This window comes from Rhinopithecus bieti, unplaced genomic scaffold (genome assembly GCF_001698545.2).
Source record: "Rhinopithecus bieti isolate Rb0 unplaced genomic scaffold, ASM169854v2 scaffold_15570, whole genome shotgun sequence".
NCBI classification, from domain to species: domain Eukaryota; kingdom Metazoa; phylum Chordata; class Mammalia; order Primates; family Cercopithecidae; genus Rhinopithecus; species Rhinopithecus bieti.
Genome location: NW_016808199.1, coordinates 1 through 15928, shown reverse-complemented (window position 1 = coordinate 15928; position 15928 = coordinate 1).

The following is a 15928-nucleotide window of genomic DNA, read 5'->3' as shown; positions in this document are numbered from 1 at the left end:
TTTTTTTTTTTTTTTGAGACGGTGTCTTGCTCTGTCGCCCAGGCTGGAGTGCAGTGGCCGGATCTCTCAGCTCACTGCAAGCTCCGCCTCCCGGGTTCACGCCATTCTCCCGCCTCAGCCTCCTGAGTAGCTGGGACTACAGGCGCCCGCCACCTCGCCCGGCTAATTTTTTATATATTATTTTTAGTAGAGACGGGGTTTCACCGTGTTAGCCAGGATGGTCTCGATCTCCTGACCTCGTGATCCGCCCGTCTCGGCCTCCCAAAGTGCTGGGATTACAGGCTTGAGCCACCGCGCCCGGCCTCTGTGAGCTCATATCTAAGGGCACATGTGTTCTCTGGAACAGACACAGGGCCTCTCTGCGTGGCCATATCTGGTTCACTGTGTATTCTGCTGTGGTCAAGCTGGCCCTTCCCATGGCTCAGCCTCCTCTCCTCTCCATCCCAGTGCCCATGGATCCTTCTTTCTGAATCCAGCCCCTCTCTACCCTCACTCCCAGCCCTAGCCAGAACCATTGCAAAAGACGAGTCCATTCTCCACGTAGTTAGTGCAACATGGTTGGAAACTCCTGCCTGCCCCTGCTGCTGTATCTCAGTGCTCTGCCTTGCAGGCACGCTGTGGCTCCTCCCTACTTCCTAGCTCTTCCCGCTCAGCACTCTCCATCCTCTGTACATTCTTTCTCAGTCTTTCTGCCTTTCCCAGTATCCCTGTCTCTCCCCAGCACCCCTCACTTTTCGCTAATTCTTGAAGACTGTCATCAGCATCACCTGCTCTGGGAAGCCTTCCCCTCTCTCCCCCAGGCAGAGTGAGCATTTCTGCCTCTACCCTCCTATAGCCTTAGTAGCTTATCTCCACAGTGGGGTTGTGGGGGGGTCATCCCTAGGCTAGGACTCTCCATTTATTGAGCCCCCTCCAGAAGGTGCCAAGCACTGGGCTGCATTGTCATTTAATCTTTACAACCATCCAGTGAGATAGGTGTCCTTATGCTGCTTTTCGGATGAGGGAACTAAAGCTCAGAGAGGTCGAGGCACTGGCCCAAGGCCACACAGCTAGGAGGTAGTACAGCTGGTTCCAAAGTCCAGACTCCTGACACCAGGCTACCTCATGACACCCTTTTGTGGGGGTCTGCCTGGTGTGGACCTGGTCTGGCCTGTCCACACTGTCCTGTGAGCATTTTCATGCTGAAGGCAGGTTTGATTTGTCTCTGTGTGCCCAGCCCTCAGCACAGACCCAGGTACCTAGCACGCACTCCATAAAGGTTTACTGAATAAATGCCTGCTCTCGAAAATGACAACCTCAGCTTTCATTAGTCTGATTTATACATGTGCTGGGATCTTCTGGGTTGCAAGGCTGCGGAACGGGTAGCTATAATTTATCAGAAAACGTGGCAATTGTTCCAGCTTCTCTTTCAGTGCAAGAGGAGAAAGTAAATTGATGGCCAACAGCCCTGCACCGAGAAGGGCCTGCGATGGTGGATACCCCGATTCTTGCTAACAGAGCAGGCACATGACTGGGAGGCCCTCCAGCCATCCCCCACGTGGGCTTTCCTATCCACCTGCTGCCTGGAGGTGGCCACAGGGGGGTCAGCTGCCTCTCATCGATCGTCCTGCTCAGGATGCCAAATGGTGCCTTTGAAAGTCCATAAAGAAAGAGACACTCATTCATCCCTGATCAGTCACCTTTTGCTGCCCCTTGTGCGGCACGTGCAGGACACAGCACAATGCCGGCTCGTCACGGGTGCTCAATCACCATTTCGGGATTAATGGTTTTTCAGATGGGAGTCACGCCCACCTCCTTCCCCCTCATCCCCAGGCCAGGCATCTCCAGGACAATGCTGCAGTGGTCTGAGAAGCCCCCAGCTCCCTGAGGCCCTCCTTAATCGAGATTGACGGATGTGGGGCGTGTGGTCCATAGAAGCCCCGGGCTCCTGCAGAAGCCAGAGCCAACTCCTTCTGGGGATGGATGGGCAAGACAGCTGCCTCAGCCTTCCCAGATGTCCAGGAGAACCCATTCTCTCTCCCGATCAATGTGGCAGCTGGGTGAGCCCCAAGACCCCCACCTGAGGGGCCCCAAGCCTCAGGCCTCCACCAGGCCGGGTTGTTAGGCCAAATGGCCTCAGCTCAGGAAGGCCTTTGAGCTTGAGAGCTGGGGGCATGGGCTTGCTTCTCCCTCTGCCCCCAAGTGACAAGCCCCCCTTTTCCTCCTGAGGCTGTCCCAGACTGGGCTGTGAGTGATGAAGAGGGTTATCTTGGCCTATGATGGTGATTGCATTTGTGCTGATAACTTGAAAATTAATCATCATAATAAGGCCTGCCGGGCCGCTGAATGAGACGGATGGTCTCCCCACATTCCGGCAGCACCGAGCTTCCTGCTGAGCTGCGATCATGTCGTCATCTTCATGGCTCCCTGAGGCCTGCAGGATGTGAATATTTAATTAGCATCCCTTTCCTGCTCTCTGGGGTGTTTGTAAATATGATTCATGGGCTGTATTGTTACCTCAGCTGAGCACTCCCTGCCCTCCTCTGCCTGCCAGCATCTCAGGCAGAGACAGTGCCCTGGCAGCTTAACCCCCCAAGTCCCACCCAGTGTGCACATCCAGGATTGGCGTCGGGCCTGGACACGGATCACTTCCCTTCTACAGCACCCAGGGTGGAAATCGAACCACATTTTCACCTTGCGTTTGTACTGCAGGCCCAGCAGTTACTTAACAGGCCTTTGAGGAAGGTTCCCCAAGACAAGAGGCCTGATTCAGGTCAGTTGTTCACAGGGAGTAGGGAATGACCCCAAGGGAAGGCACGACTTCACCCCACCCTCACTTAGATCAAATACACACAGGCAAACCAATCACTGAGCACCTTCCCACCAGTGCAAACCAGGGACCTGCCTTGGCTCTGAGGGAAAGGCCTGGGGCCAGGGAGCAGGAGCCTGGGGTCTTGGTCTGGTCGCTGCTACCAGCATGCTTCCTGACCTTGGGTAGGTCATCGGACCTCAGTTTTAACATCTACACATAGGCCCGATAACATCTATTCTTTTAGGCTCACAGTATGATGGGGGTGCTGGGGAAACCACAAAGTTCCATGCACATTTAAGAAATGGAGCTACTCAGGAGGCTGAGGTGGGAGGATTGCCTGAGTCTGGGGATGTCAGAGCTGCAGTGAGCTGTGATTGTGCCACTGCACTCCAGTCTGGGCGACAGGATGCCATCTCACACACACACACAAAAATATAAAGAAAAAAGAAATGGAACTCAGGGCTGGGAGGGCTTACATCTCTCATGTACAGATGGGGAAACCGAGGCCCCAAGAGGGAAAGGAACTTGCCTAGAAGTGCATTCAGAGCAGGGGCAGACTGTAGGACTGCTGACTCCCAGCTAGGGGATTTTTCTGCAACAGAGTTTAGAAACAAAACTATTTTATTCTTCCAGCTGTGTTCCTGCATTTGCTTGGTAGTTATTACTACAGGGAATGAAGGGAGGGCGCTTCTCCCTAAGACACAGTGCAGGCTGGGAATGTAGTGGGTTCCCTGCGTGGTGCTGCAGCTGTTGTTGGAGGTCATGTGGTGGGGAACAAAGGCAGTGGGACCGTCTGGGCACACCCTCGGTCTCAGGGATCTACCGTGGAGTACTGTCGCAAGCTGCCTCTGCATCTCCCTCAGCGCTCCAGCAGGGTGATCTTGTGGGGCACCCACGCAACGCATACAAACGGCCCTGAGACCACTGCAGAAGCTGGGCTTTCGCTGTCCTCACGGGATCCACACTTCCCCTTCGCCCCCTCAGCTGCTGCGGCTCTCCAGGGCCATCTCCACAGTCCTCTTCACTGCTGTCCCCCGCACCAGGTCTCCCGGTCTACAGTCTTTTCTGCCTAAAACCCTTCTGCAGTGGCCCCACCTTCAGAAATGAGTCCTCTCCCTGGCCTCAAAGACCTTTGTGATTTGGGTGCCTCCATCCCACTTTGCCTCATTCCCTCCCCCTACCCCCTCCCTATTTGCCCCCCAAAACCACAGGCCCTTGTATACTTCTTTTGCTTTGCACTGCCCTCCCCTCCTTCTGCCTGGCAAAAACTCTCTCTCACAATTCAGAACCCAGCTCACATCCCCAACTCTAGAAACATCCCTGGTGCTCCAGGCCCTCGCCTCTGCCCCCACCCCCACCCCCACCCCAGACATACCATCCTCAGAGTGCTCAGCCTCAGGATTTCTAAACCCGTCTCCCTCCAGTTTGAGAGCAGCACTGAGTCAGAGACCAAGTCCTGCTCCTCTCTGTGCCCAGGGCCTAGCCCAGGGCATGGCACAGAGTAGGCTGCAGTGATATCCATGAATGAGAGAGTTTTCCAGGCAGGTTCTCTGTATGCACGGTCTCAGGTTCACAAGCATGTTGTCTACACAGCAGCTGGTCTAGGAGCCATGCTCTTCCCTCCCTCCCCAGGCCTTTGTCTGTTCTACTCATCCAGGCCCGGAGCCAGGGGCCCTGGCAGATGGAGTGGAAGGAATGGGGAGAAGGGCACAGTGGTGGCTGGAGGCGCCATGCATGTGGAGCCTGGTCCCCCTCCATGCAGCTTCTCGGAATCGGGTGGGAGGCCCTGGGATCTGAACAGCTTAGCAGGTTCCTTATCCATCCTCTTCCACAGGGGGTGGGGTGGGGGCCTTTGTCTGAGGCCTCTTATCAGACTCTGTGTCCTACCTTCTCCCTGATGGAGAAAAGCAAAAATAAGATCCTGGGAAGCAGCTGGCTTTGCCAGGTGTTGAGGGTAGAGTTCCTGCCCTCAGCCAAACAGGAGGCTCTTCTGGTCCCAGGTGACCTCATACCCAGCCCGAGGCCTTTGCCTACCTCCTGTCCCTTCCCCATCTTGAAACGCTCCGATTATTGATTCTGCCTTTGGTCTATTCCTGATGAAACCTCTGCTCCTACATGGCGTGGGTGCCTCAGGGATGAGGAGACTGGGTCTTCTAAGGGCAGTGGGGGCTTTCCTGCCGCAGTCATTTTGGGGACACAAATGAAGAATAGCAGTGGTTGGGCTGCCTGTCTTCAGGGATGCCTGGCCCAGCGGTCATTAGAGCCATTCGCCCCCAGTCCATGAAGGGGGTCAGACTCCCTAACTCATTAACGACCGGCCCATCCATCTTGTCCGTCTGCACGGACACAGCCATCCCCTCTGACAGCTGACACGGCCCTCCTGGAGGCATTACCCTCTGTGTGGGGATGAGGGGTGGGCTTGGCTGGTGGGAGAAGGAAAAGTCTGTTTGGGAAATGTCCTTATTGTTTCAACTACTTTGAAGCCACAGTGTGTGTGTGTGTGTGTGTGTGTGTGTGTGTGTGTGTGTGGAGGGGAAGTCTGTTGGTGGAATTATGTGAGCAGACCTGGGTTTGACGTGGGCTGTACCACTGCCCTGCCATGTAGCTTTGGGCAAGTCCCTTCCCTTCTCGTGGATCCTCAGCAACCCCCTCTATACAGTGGAGAGACAAATCTGTCTGTTGATCCATTAGAATACAATGGATGGGGACTGCCAGCACTGCCCACCTTCAAGACACCAGGACTCTTAACCTGAAAATGGCCACCTCCCTGCAGCACACATACTGGGCTCACTTTTAAAAGCAGGCCAGGCTAGCCTGACCTGACGGGTTCACGTCTGTGGCTACAAGTCCCCATGTAAGATTTGTGAAGGGCCTTTGGAAGCCAAACTAGGCATTGCCAACTTTCTGGACAGGGGATGAAGAGATCAGTCATTAGGGGGCTGTTTTCTATTGCCCAGTTTCCTGTGGTCTGCCTGGATGGGCCTTTGCTTGCTCTTGGGTAGATGTGGCTATGGGTTGTTGAGCTGTTTATTGAGTTGATCTGTCCTGGACCTCTTCTCCTCTACCCCACAGCAGTGCTCTCTACAGACCCTCTAATGGTCAAGTCCACTCCCAAGTAGCAAGTCATGTGGATGCAGAGGAGTTTCTCTGCTCAGTGTCTGGAGAGAGAGTCACAGGTTCCCAGGCTGGACTGGGCCTGGGCACCTAGGGGAGACCCTCCCATCATGCATGCATTCTGCCTGCACCCCTAGGGATGCCCCAGGCAGCCCGAGCCACTGAAAGCTGGGGTCTCAGTCTGTGAGGAAGCCCCCTGCTCAACTGCCTTCTCCGGCTCAACTCTGCCTTTGGGGGCCTCTGGTCTGGACCCAGGGTTCCAATACAGAAATCATCAGAGAGAAAGAGTGAATGGTCCATGTCTCCCCCTTCCCAACGTTCCTGCCTCTGGGGCCTCCAGTCTTTCCTGATGTGACACACTTGAGTTCCATCCTCATGCTAGTCTCCCTTTGGGGAATGTTCATGTTAGCCAATGTCCCTCTTTTTAAAGACATGCATATATTTTAAAAAATAAAATATCGTATAGAAAATGGAACAAAGAAACAAATCCACTGTTTGCCGTTTTGTATTTCCTTTCAATTTCCTCCTCCACATCTGTTAAAGGGTGATCACACAGCATACAATTATGAACTGTATTATTTTGTCTTGGTTTTATGGCCCAAGCCATTTCCAGTCTGCTAACTGATATTCATTTTCTTAAAGTTCGAAAATAATGCAATGGAATGAGTCAATATCATAAAGTTTTCCATTCACCCCCAAAATACTCTATAAAATTCAAGGCCATGCAAAATATTAACAAGATTTTTCATATTTGACAGGTTGGCTCTAAAATTTATATGGATGAATAAATATATAAGGATAACCAAGACAGTTATGAAAAGGAAGAGTAAAGAGGAGGAAATTTTCCACCAGATATAAAATTATCCTAAAGCTTTAATGTTTTAAAACCATGGAAATTGGCATAGGAGTAAACAAACAGATTGATAGAACAGAATTAAGAGTCCAGGAACATATCATCTGTGCATATATAGAAATGCAGGACATAAAAAAGGGGCACTTCAAATGTAATGCACGTGTATAATATTCAAATGTTCCAGAATTAATTAAATACATAAGTCTCCTCCTCCCTTTTCCAGCCAACTTCAGGTCTTTGGTGTGGACAATCCCATCATATGGATGTATACTAATTTACTCAACACGGTCCCTTTCTATTGGACTTTTAGGATTTGCCCATTTTTTTTTTTAGCAGTATGAGGGGCACTGCAATGAGCATCTGTGTCTCTGAAGGTGTTTTTCTTTGTTTTTGGATTCTTTCCTTAAAGAGCTGTTCTAGGAGTGGAATTGCTGAAGCAGAGGGTAGGGTATGCCCATATTGCTTTCCCAAAGAGCTACTGTGGGGTCAGGGAGAAGAGGTCCAGGATGCATAGTTATTTCATTCATTCATTCATTCATTCACTGAGCTCCTGTACTGGGCTGGGTGTCAGGACTGGGGATCCAGGTCAGGCACAGAACATATGATTCACTGAAGGAGAGGCATGGAAACAGGGATCTTCAAAATCAGGAGAGTGAAATCACCTGGCATGGCAGTGCTCGGAGCAGCACACTGTGAGTGTCCAGAAGAGGGCTCCCTCCCCAAGGTGCTGACATTTAGACTGGGCTGCCTTCCGGAGATGGGTGTGAGAAGGAGCAGAGGCAGATCACAGAGGGCCTCAGATGCCAGGCTGAGAAGCTGGGACTGTGCCCTGTGGCCATGGGGAGCCACAGAAGGTTGATGAGCTGCGGAGTGATGTGTTCGCCTGCGTTGTAGGAGGCTCACGGGGGCAACCTCGGCGCAGCTCCTGCCATTGCTGGCCCTCCACTTCCCAGCTCTGTTGTGCTGCCAGCCCTGCCTGACCCTCCGAAGCAACAAAGCCTCCTATATTCAGAGGCCTCCTGGCCTCAGGCTCAACCCCTAAAAGTCCAGGAATGAGCAAAAGTCCCATTTCACCCTTTTCTTGCCCTCAGGAAACTGTACCTTGTCTCAGAGTCATTGAGGGTGTGTTTAGTTGGATCTGCACCAAATAGGGTGGTGGTGACTATGGAATTTTATCACATCAGTTCTTGTCCTGCCCCAGCTGCTGATTCCTGAAACGACCTTGGGTGAGTGAGTCCTTGCTTTTTCAGGCCTGAGGTTCCCCACGGTAGAGTAAGGAGTTTGAATCAGCTCATCCAGAGCTCTGGCAGCCTGTATTTACACAATGTAAATGGAGCCCTAGCCCCTAAGACCAAGCATCAGCTTTTATAGGGGAAACACTGGGCTCGGTCAAGCAGAAACCACACCTGACTCGCGTGGCTTTCTGGGACTCCTTCCTGACCGCCTGCCTCCTCTCAGTTGTCTCCGGTTAAGCCTGTCAGATCTGGTTCTGTCTAAAGAGATGTGCACAGGCTGCTTTCCACCCAACACCCATCCCAAGGTCTGTTCCAGGCCCCTGTTGTCCCCCAGGCAGCAGAGGCCTAGCGACAGGCCTCATTCATCTTCCCACTGAGTCCAGAGACAAAGGGCCTAATGTGTGTGCAGATGGGCCTGCCCCTCCATCATCCCTCACAACCAGTGTCCGATAATGTGCCTCCAATGAGTCCCCCGTGGCCACCGTCTGACCAGGGGGTGGCTGGGCAATGACACATGCAAATACAGGGACTGGATGACAAAGCAAGCCTTGAGGGGGCATGGCGGGGGGTGGGGCATGATCACAGCCCCACGGAGAATCCCATAACTCATTTCTGACATGGATACATTAGGCCTTTCAAAGACCACTTGCCCCTGAACACTGAGCTGCCAAATTAATTGACAAGGGACCTTTAGAGGCAGCTCCTAGAGAGCAGGAACCCCTGTCCCCAGAGGCCCGGCCCAAGAAGCTGTCATTTTCTGGGAGAAAAGAATTGTGCCCTATCTGGCCAGAGCTCAGTGCCCTCCTGGGCTGATTGAGACCCTGGCCACTCCAGAGTGTCACATGTATGTGTGAACAAGGAAATTGGGTCCCAGAGAGAGCAGTGATGTGCTTTAAGCACGCAGTGCATAGGCGGTGGAGGTAAGGCTGGAACCCAGGTCTCCTGACTGCTCTGCCAAGCCCTTTCCCTCCCTCTTGCAGCCAAGCCCCTGAGTGCTGCAGAGGGCTCTGACTGCCTAGTCATAGGTCCTCCCCACCCTCATGGCAGGGGTTGTAGGGGCTGGGGGGGAGAGTCCTTAGCCCCTGTTCTCCCACAGAGCCTGAGCCTGGCCCTAGTGAAAACACTGATGACCCCCTTCCTTTTTTATTTTTTTAGAAACAGGGTCTCACCTTGTCACCCAGGCTGGAGTGCAGTGGCAAAATCACGACTCACAGCAGCCTCAAACTCCTGCCTCAGCTCCCAAGTACCTAGGACCACAGGTGCATACCACCATGCCTGGCTAATTTTCTTATTTTTTATAGAGACAGGATCTTGCTATGTTGTCCAGGCTGGTGTTGAACTCCTGACCTCAAGCAATCCTGCCTCAGTCTCCCAAAATTCTGCGATTACAGGCGTGAGCCACCGAGCCAGCCTAAAGTCCCCTTTAAAATGCAGACACAGAGCAGGAAGAGTGGCAGAAAGGATGCAGGGAATGCCAGCAGCCAGGAAGCCATAGCTGACCATTCACAGAAAGCCCGAGCACAGTATTAGAGACACAGAAGACTGTGGATGGGAGTGGGCATCGGGGGACTAGGCTCTCATCCCCACTCTGCCCTGGCCCTCTGAGGGATCTTAGGTCAGCCAAGTCCTTCTCTGAGATCCTACCTTTCAGCAGAATGAAAGACTCAAAACAGGAAGCAATGATCCTATCACTATTCGCTCCCGTTTATCAAGCACTCCCTGTGCCAAGCACTACACTAAGTGCTGCTGAGCCCTCGTCTTATTAATCTTCGTAACAGCCCTCAAGAAGAAATTGTCTTCGTTTTACAGATAAGGCTGGGCTCATGGCTCACACCTGTAACCATAGCATTTTGGAAAGTCGAGGTGGGAGGATCGCCTTAGGCCAGAAGTCCAAGACCAGCCTGGGCAACACAGTGAGACCCTGTCGCTACAAAATAAATAAAAAATAAAATTTGTAAAAATGCAGATAAGAAAACTGAGTTTCAAATAGCTAATTCTTACAAGTGGCTGAGCCCAGCTTAGAACCCAACCTCTGGGCGTGCTCCTGGCTTAGGGACAAGGATAAGAGGGGACCAGAGAACAGACAGAGAATCCCAGGTTCAGCCAGAAAGGGCAGGTCAAAGTGGGTCCCGAGTGGGGAGGCCCATTAGCCACCAGGCCCCTTGGCCCCTGGAGAGAGGCACAGCACAGAGGGAAACAGCCCACCTCCCCGCAGGTCTTGCTGAAGACCCTCCATTTCCTTCTGAATCTCTACCTCCAGCCCCTCCCACAACTGGGTCCCTTAGGTCCCTCCTATAGGAGTAGCCTCACCCAGGTGGCCTTAATCTGGTAGTCATGGAAAGTTCTTTTTTTTTTTTCTTTTTTCTGGGGGGGGGTTGGGTGGGCAGAGTCTTGCTCTGTTGCCCAGGCTGGAGTGCAGTGGCGCGATCTCGGCTCACTGCAAGCTCCACCTCCTGGGTCCACACCATTCTCCTGCCTCAGCCTCCCAAGTAGCTGGGACTACAGGTGCCCACTACCACGCCCGGCTATTTTTTTTTTTTTTTTTTTGTATTTTTAGTAGAGAATGGGTTTCACCGTGTTAGCCAGGATGGTCTCAATCTCCTGACCTCGTGATCCGCCCACCTCAGCCTTCCAAAGTGCTGGGATTATAGGCGTGAGCCACTGCGCCCTGCTGGTCATGGAAATTTCAACAGCCCTGGGCCCAGAGCCCAGCTTGCTCTGCCCTGCTCCCCAGAGTCCCTTTCTAGTTACATGTCCTGGAGCTAGGTCATGGGGCTGGGTCACCTCCCTTCAGCATATAGAGACCCTGCTAGTCTGTCACCTGAGTGCATCTAATCCTGAGGCTCCCCCTCCTTCCTCTCAGAGTGGCTTTGTCCATCTCCACTCCAGGACCTGGCAGGAGGAGCACAGAAAGAGCCCGTGAAGAACCCCAGACTGAGATGGCTGAGGGTCTCAGAGAAGGATTCCCAGGACATTGGATGGCCACCTGGATTTGGAGATTCACAAAGGAAAGATATTGTTTGATGGGAGAGGAGCCAGATCATAAGGAGTGTGAGCACTGAGGCCAGAGAGGAGGGCCTCACTCCAGCCCCCAGCCCTCAAAACCCCATGGGACGCTGCCTGCATCTTATAGTTGTGCACAGCAGAAGCCCCCAAGATCTGGTTGCTGAGAGGGGAGAGGTACAGGGCAGAGATCCTGGTATGGGTTGGGTAGATATTGGAGGGTGAAGGAGTCCAGCATTGGAGCTGTCCTGGTTCGAAGGTTCCTTCAGTCTTTTGCAGTCCTCCCGACCACAGCTCAGCAACAGGAGCAGGCTGGTGGTGACGGGTGGCTGGGGCACCACACTGTGCTGCTGGGGCCCACTCTACCAGCCCTGAATTTGGCTGTTCAGCTGTGGCTTGTACATCCCCTGGGACTGGAGGCTTATACCTCCAAGGCAGCCCCTACCCCTGTGGGATGGTTCTGCCTGTGAGAAAGACCCTTCTTCCTATGAGTCCAGGTGCTTCTCTGTGGCCTGTCCCTAGGGCCTGGTCCCATTCGAGGTCAGAGACTATATGCACGCCCTCGGAGCAGCATAGCCTGACTGAGGTCTGCCCAGCAGGCCCAGCACCCACCCCGCCTCCGTCTCCCAGGTCTCTGCAGGCCAAGGATGCTGTTATTTTTTAGCCATTCCATGGAGTATGACCCCCTTGTTCACCCGAAGCACTGCCTCTCCTCTAGGACCTCAGTTCGGCAGGATCCCTGTCCTCCTGACTGAGTGCTCAGAGCAGATATTGTGCAGTCTAGGGGCCTCTATTACTTGGTTTCCCGTTCCCCACTGATTCGGCAGAAGCCTGGAATTGAAGTCCGTGGAGGATCTGGGTCAGTTTCTTTACATCTAGAGCTTTTTCAGAGAATAACTCAGTTCTTCAGGCACAAGATGCCCCCAATAGCAGCTACTCCCTACACCGATGTGATGAGTTCCCATAGACACGCCAGCCCACCCAGCACAGGCCCCTCACTGACCTCCCAGCCTCCAATAGGTCCCCTGGTTCCTGGCCTTCTCCCCAGGGCTGCAAAAGGCTCTTTGGAGTGTCCCCATTCCATATCCCTTCTCGCCCCTCAATAAATCATCTCTGAAGGCAAGGGAGTGAGAACTTTCTTTGCACGCCAAAAAAAAAAAAAAAAAAAAAATTGACCGAATTTATAAAAATAGTAGATTATTTGCAATCATGGGTACTTGGAAACTGTATCAGCCTGGATTCCCCCTAAAGCAGAGCCTGGAACAAAGACCCCAAGCAGGGAGCTTTCTTAGGAATTTGATCCCAGGGAGCAGGAGTGAGGGGCAGGGGCGAAACAAAGGAAGAAGCAAAAGCCAGATCAAGGATGCATTGCTGAGTTGGCCACCAGCGCTGAAGGGCCTGTGTCAAGCATCTCAGAACTGTCCCTCAGGGGCCAAAGGGGGAAATATTTACTCATCAGCTTCAGTCTCCCATTGGTCAAGGCTGTCCCACAGGCAAGAATTCTTCTGGGTGAATGTGGAGTGGTTCCCAGGGCAGGAAGATAGAGGTGAAGACTGGGGGAGGGAAGGTGCTGTCAGCTCATGCTTGGGCAGAGCTGGCTGACATTTGTGCAGAATGGACCCCAGGGTAGTGGCTGCACTAAGAGAGACGAGGCTGAGAAGATGTGTCGTGATGCACATAAAGTGTCCTATGCAGTAGTCAGCTTCATCGCGTGTGACACAGGCAGCTCACAGCTAATGTGACAAGCCTGTGGGAAGGACACTGTGGTCAAGAACAGCTGAAGTGGATCAGAAGGTCAAAACTGGAAGGAAGTTGGTCTGGTGTCTCACACCTGTAATCCCAGCACTTTGGGAGGCCGAGGCGGGAGGATCACTTGAGTTCAGGTGTTTGAGACAAGCGTGGGCAACACAGGGAGACTCTATCTCTACAAAAATAAAAATAAAATAAATTAGCCAGGCATGGTGGTGCACACTTGTAGTCTCAGCTACTCAGGAGGCTGAGGTGGGAGGGTTGCTTGAGCCTTAGAGTTTGAGCTGCAGTGCCAGTGATCACGCCACTGCACTCCAGGCTGGGTGACAGAGCAAGACTCTGTCTCAAAACAAAAACTGAAGGAGTCCCAGAGCCAGTGGATTCACGGGACAGACAGCTAGGGAAACTGAGGTCCAGAGAGGGTTCAGGCAGAGGCAGGCTAGAAAGTCTCCCTTTCAGAGCCAGGGATGGTTCCTGAGGCCATCTGGGTGACTTGCCAGCTTCATGCCTGGCCCACACTTAGTGATCAAAAATGGGAATGATAACAACAGTGACAATAATAACAATGGCTCCTGATGTGAGGTTCCGTGTTCTGGCCGCTAAGCCCCTCGGCCTCCAGGGGCACTTTTGAGTGTAACTGCACAGCAAGGTCTCCACATGCTTTCATTCTTCTGCTATTAATTTTAGTGCAATGGCAGTCAAGGAGTTAAAGCAGTGCTTTCAGCTGGAGATGCCAGCTCTGGCACCAGGATGCGCCGGAGACTCACATCTAATGAGGGGACTGGACCTCAGCTCCCTCTCTGAGTTAAGGGCTGTGTGTGGAAAGAGTTTTGTGGTGAGACTGTTCTAAAGCTACCTTTGGCTTCTTGAATTCCTTTTGTCCTTCAGAAGTGCATTCGATGCAAGAGTCCTGGGACTTTCCCAAGTGGTTTCCAGCTTGGGGCTACCACCTGTTCACCCTGGCAAGAGACCCTGGGCTTAAGCTGTGGCAGGAAGGGATTTCCAGGTTCTGTTGGAAACATCATGGCGGTGAGTTTTCTTCCTAGAGCTCCTTTTGCCCCCTTGCTTCCCTAGTACAGGCCCCTCTGGGTCAGCACTTCCCTGCTGTCCTGCCTTTCCCACCCGGCTCTCAATTCTTTGACCGCCCCCCACCAACTTTGTAAATAAAAATCCCTATATTTTCAGCTCTTTCATGGTCCCTTATTCCAACCCTGCTGTCACCACAGCTAGCTCTCTGTATAGGACAGTGCTTCCTGGCAGCCTCTGGTGGGAACACTGCAGGTATGCACACCGGGATCGAGAGTGACACCCCCAGCAACATAACAGAACCGCTCAAGGGGATGCTGGAGCTGGTACATACCAGCTTACCAGAGCAAATTGTACCTATCAGTCAGCAACTTCCTGTCCGTGGCTTGAAATAGCCCTTGGGGCATGGTGACAGGGGCCTGTAATCCCAGCTACTCGGGAGGCTGAGGCAGGAGAATCACTTGAACCCAGCAGGCAGAGGTTGCAGTGAGCCAAGATAGCTCCACTGCACTCCAGCCTGGGCCTGGGCAACACAGTGAGATTCCATTTCAAAAATAAAAGAAATAGCCCACGGGAGCCGTATTTACACTATGGGAATCAGCAAATGCTATAAGCCAGGTTTAGGGTTTTTCTCTGAAGAGCCTGTTGTTAAATACTTACCAGCCTATCACTAACCCCTGATTCTCCTCCTTCTGCCCCTTTGAGACTCTCACTATCCAGGTAGACCCCTGGCTATGGTTTGAATGTGTCCCCCAAAGTTAATGTGTTGGAAACTTAATCCCCAAAGTGACAGTGTTAGAGGTGAAACTTTTCAGAGCTCATTAGGCCGTGAAGACTCCACCCTCATGAATGGATTCGTGCTGTTATAGTGGGAGTGGGTTCCTTATAAAAGTACAAGTTCAACTCCTCTTGCTCTCTCTCTCTCTCCTCTGTCTCTCCTCTCCTTCCCCCACCACGCTGTCTCTCCTTCTCCCTCCCTTGCCGTTCTGCCTTCTGCCATGGAATGACACAGTAAGAAGGCCCTTACAAGGCACCAGTACCTTGATCTTGGACTTTCCAGCCTTCAGAACTGTGAGAAAAGAAATTTCTTTTCTTTCTAAATTACCCAGTCTTGGCCAGGCACAGTGGTTCATGTCCATAATCCCAGCACTTTGGGAGGCCGAGGTGGGTGAATCACCTGAGGTCGGGAGTTCAAGACCAGCCTGGCCAACATGGTGAAACCCCATCTCTACCAAAAATAAAAAATTAGCTGGGCATGATGGCACACACCTGTAATTCCAGCTACTGGGGAAGCTGAGGCAGGAGAATTGCTTGAACCTGGGAGGCGGAGGTTGCAGTGAGCTGAGATCACACCACTGCACTCCAGCCTAGGAGACAAAATAATAATAATAATAATAATAATAATAATAAATAACCCAGTTTCAGGTATTCTGTTATAGCAGCACAAAACAGACTAAGACCCAACTCCTTTACCTTCGTCATCATGCTCACCTACCAATCTCTTCTATCTCATTCACTGCAGACAGTGGCACTAGCTCACAGCTTCCCAATTCCTGCCATCCTTCAGAGGCTTACAGCCTCCTCCTGGCAGGCCCACAACCCTGGCCTCATTGGCTCACTCCTACACTCTCAAGTGCCTTGGCAGCCATCTTTTTCGGCCCAACTTTGCTGCCTCCTATGTCAGTAGGTAAATGTCAACTATGTCCAGAAAGTGATGGCATGAAACCCAACTACAGCAGAATTTCATGCACAGCTGGGCTTCACGGTCCCTGTCCCCTCCCCCACACATGGGACCTGATTCCCTTCAGTTGTACTTGGGGTCCCCCAGTACAACTGGAGAAAAAAATCAAGGAACAACTCATTCTTACAGGAGCTGAAAGCCTAAGGCCGTACTCACTGGAGGACAACCCTTCCTCTAACCCAGGGTTTCTCTTTGATTTTTTCTTTTCTTTCCTTTTCTTTTTTGAGACTTAACTCTTGCTCTGTCACCCAGGCTGGAGTGCAGTGGTGCAATCTCAGCTCACTGCAATCTCCAGCTCTCGGTGTCAAGTGATTCTTGTGCCTCAGCTTCCTAAGTAGCTGGGACTACAGGCACCTGCCACCACACTTGGCTAATTTTTGTATTTTTAGTAGAGACAGGGTTTTATCATGTTGGCC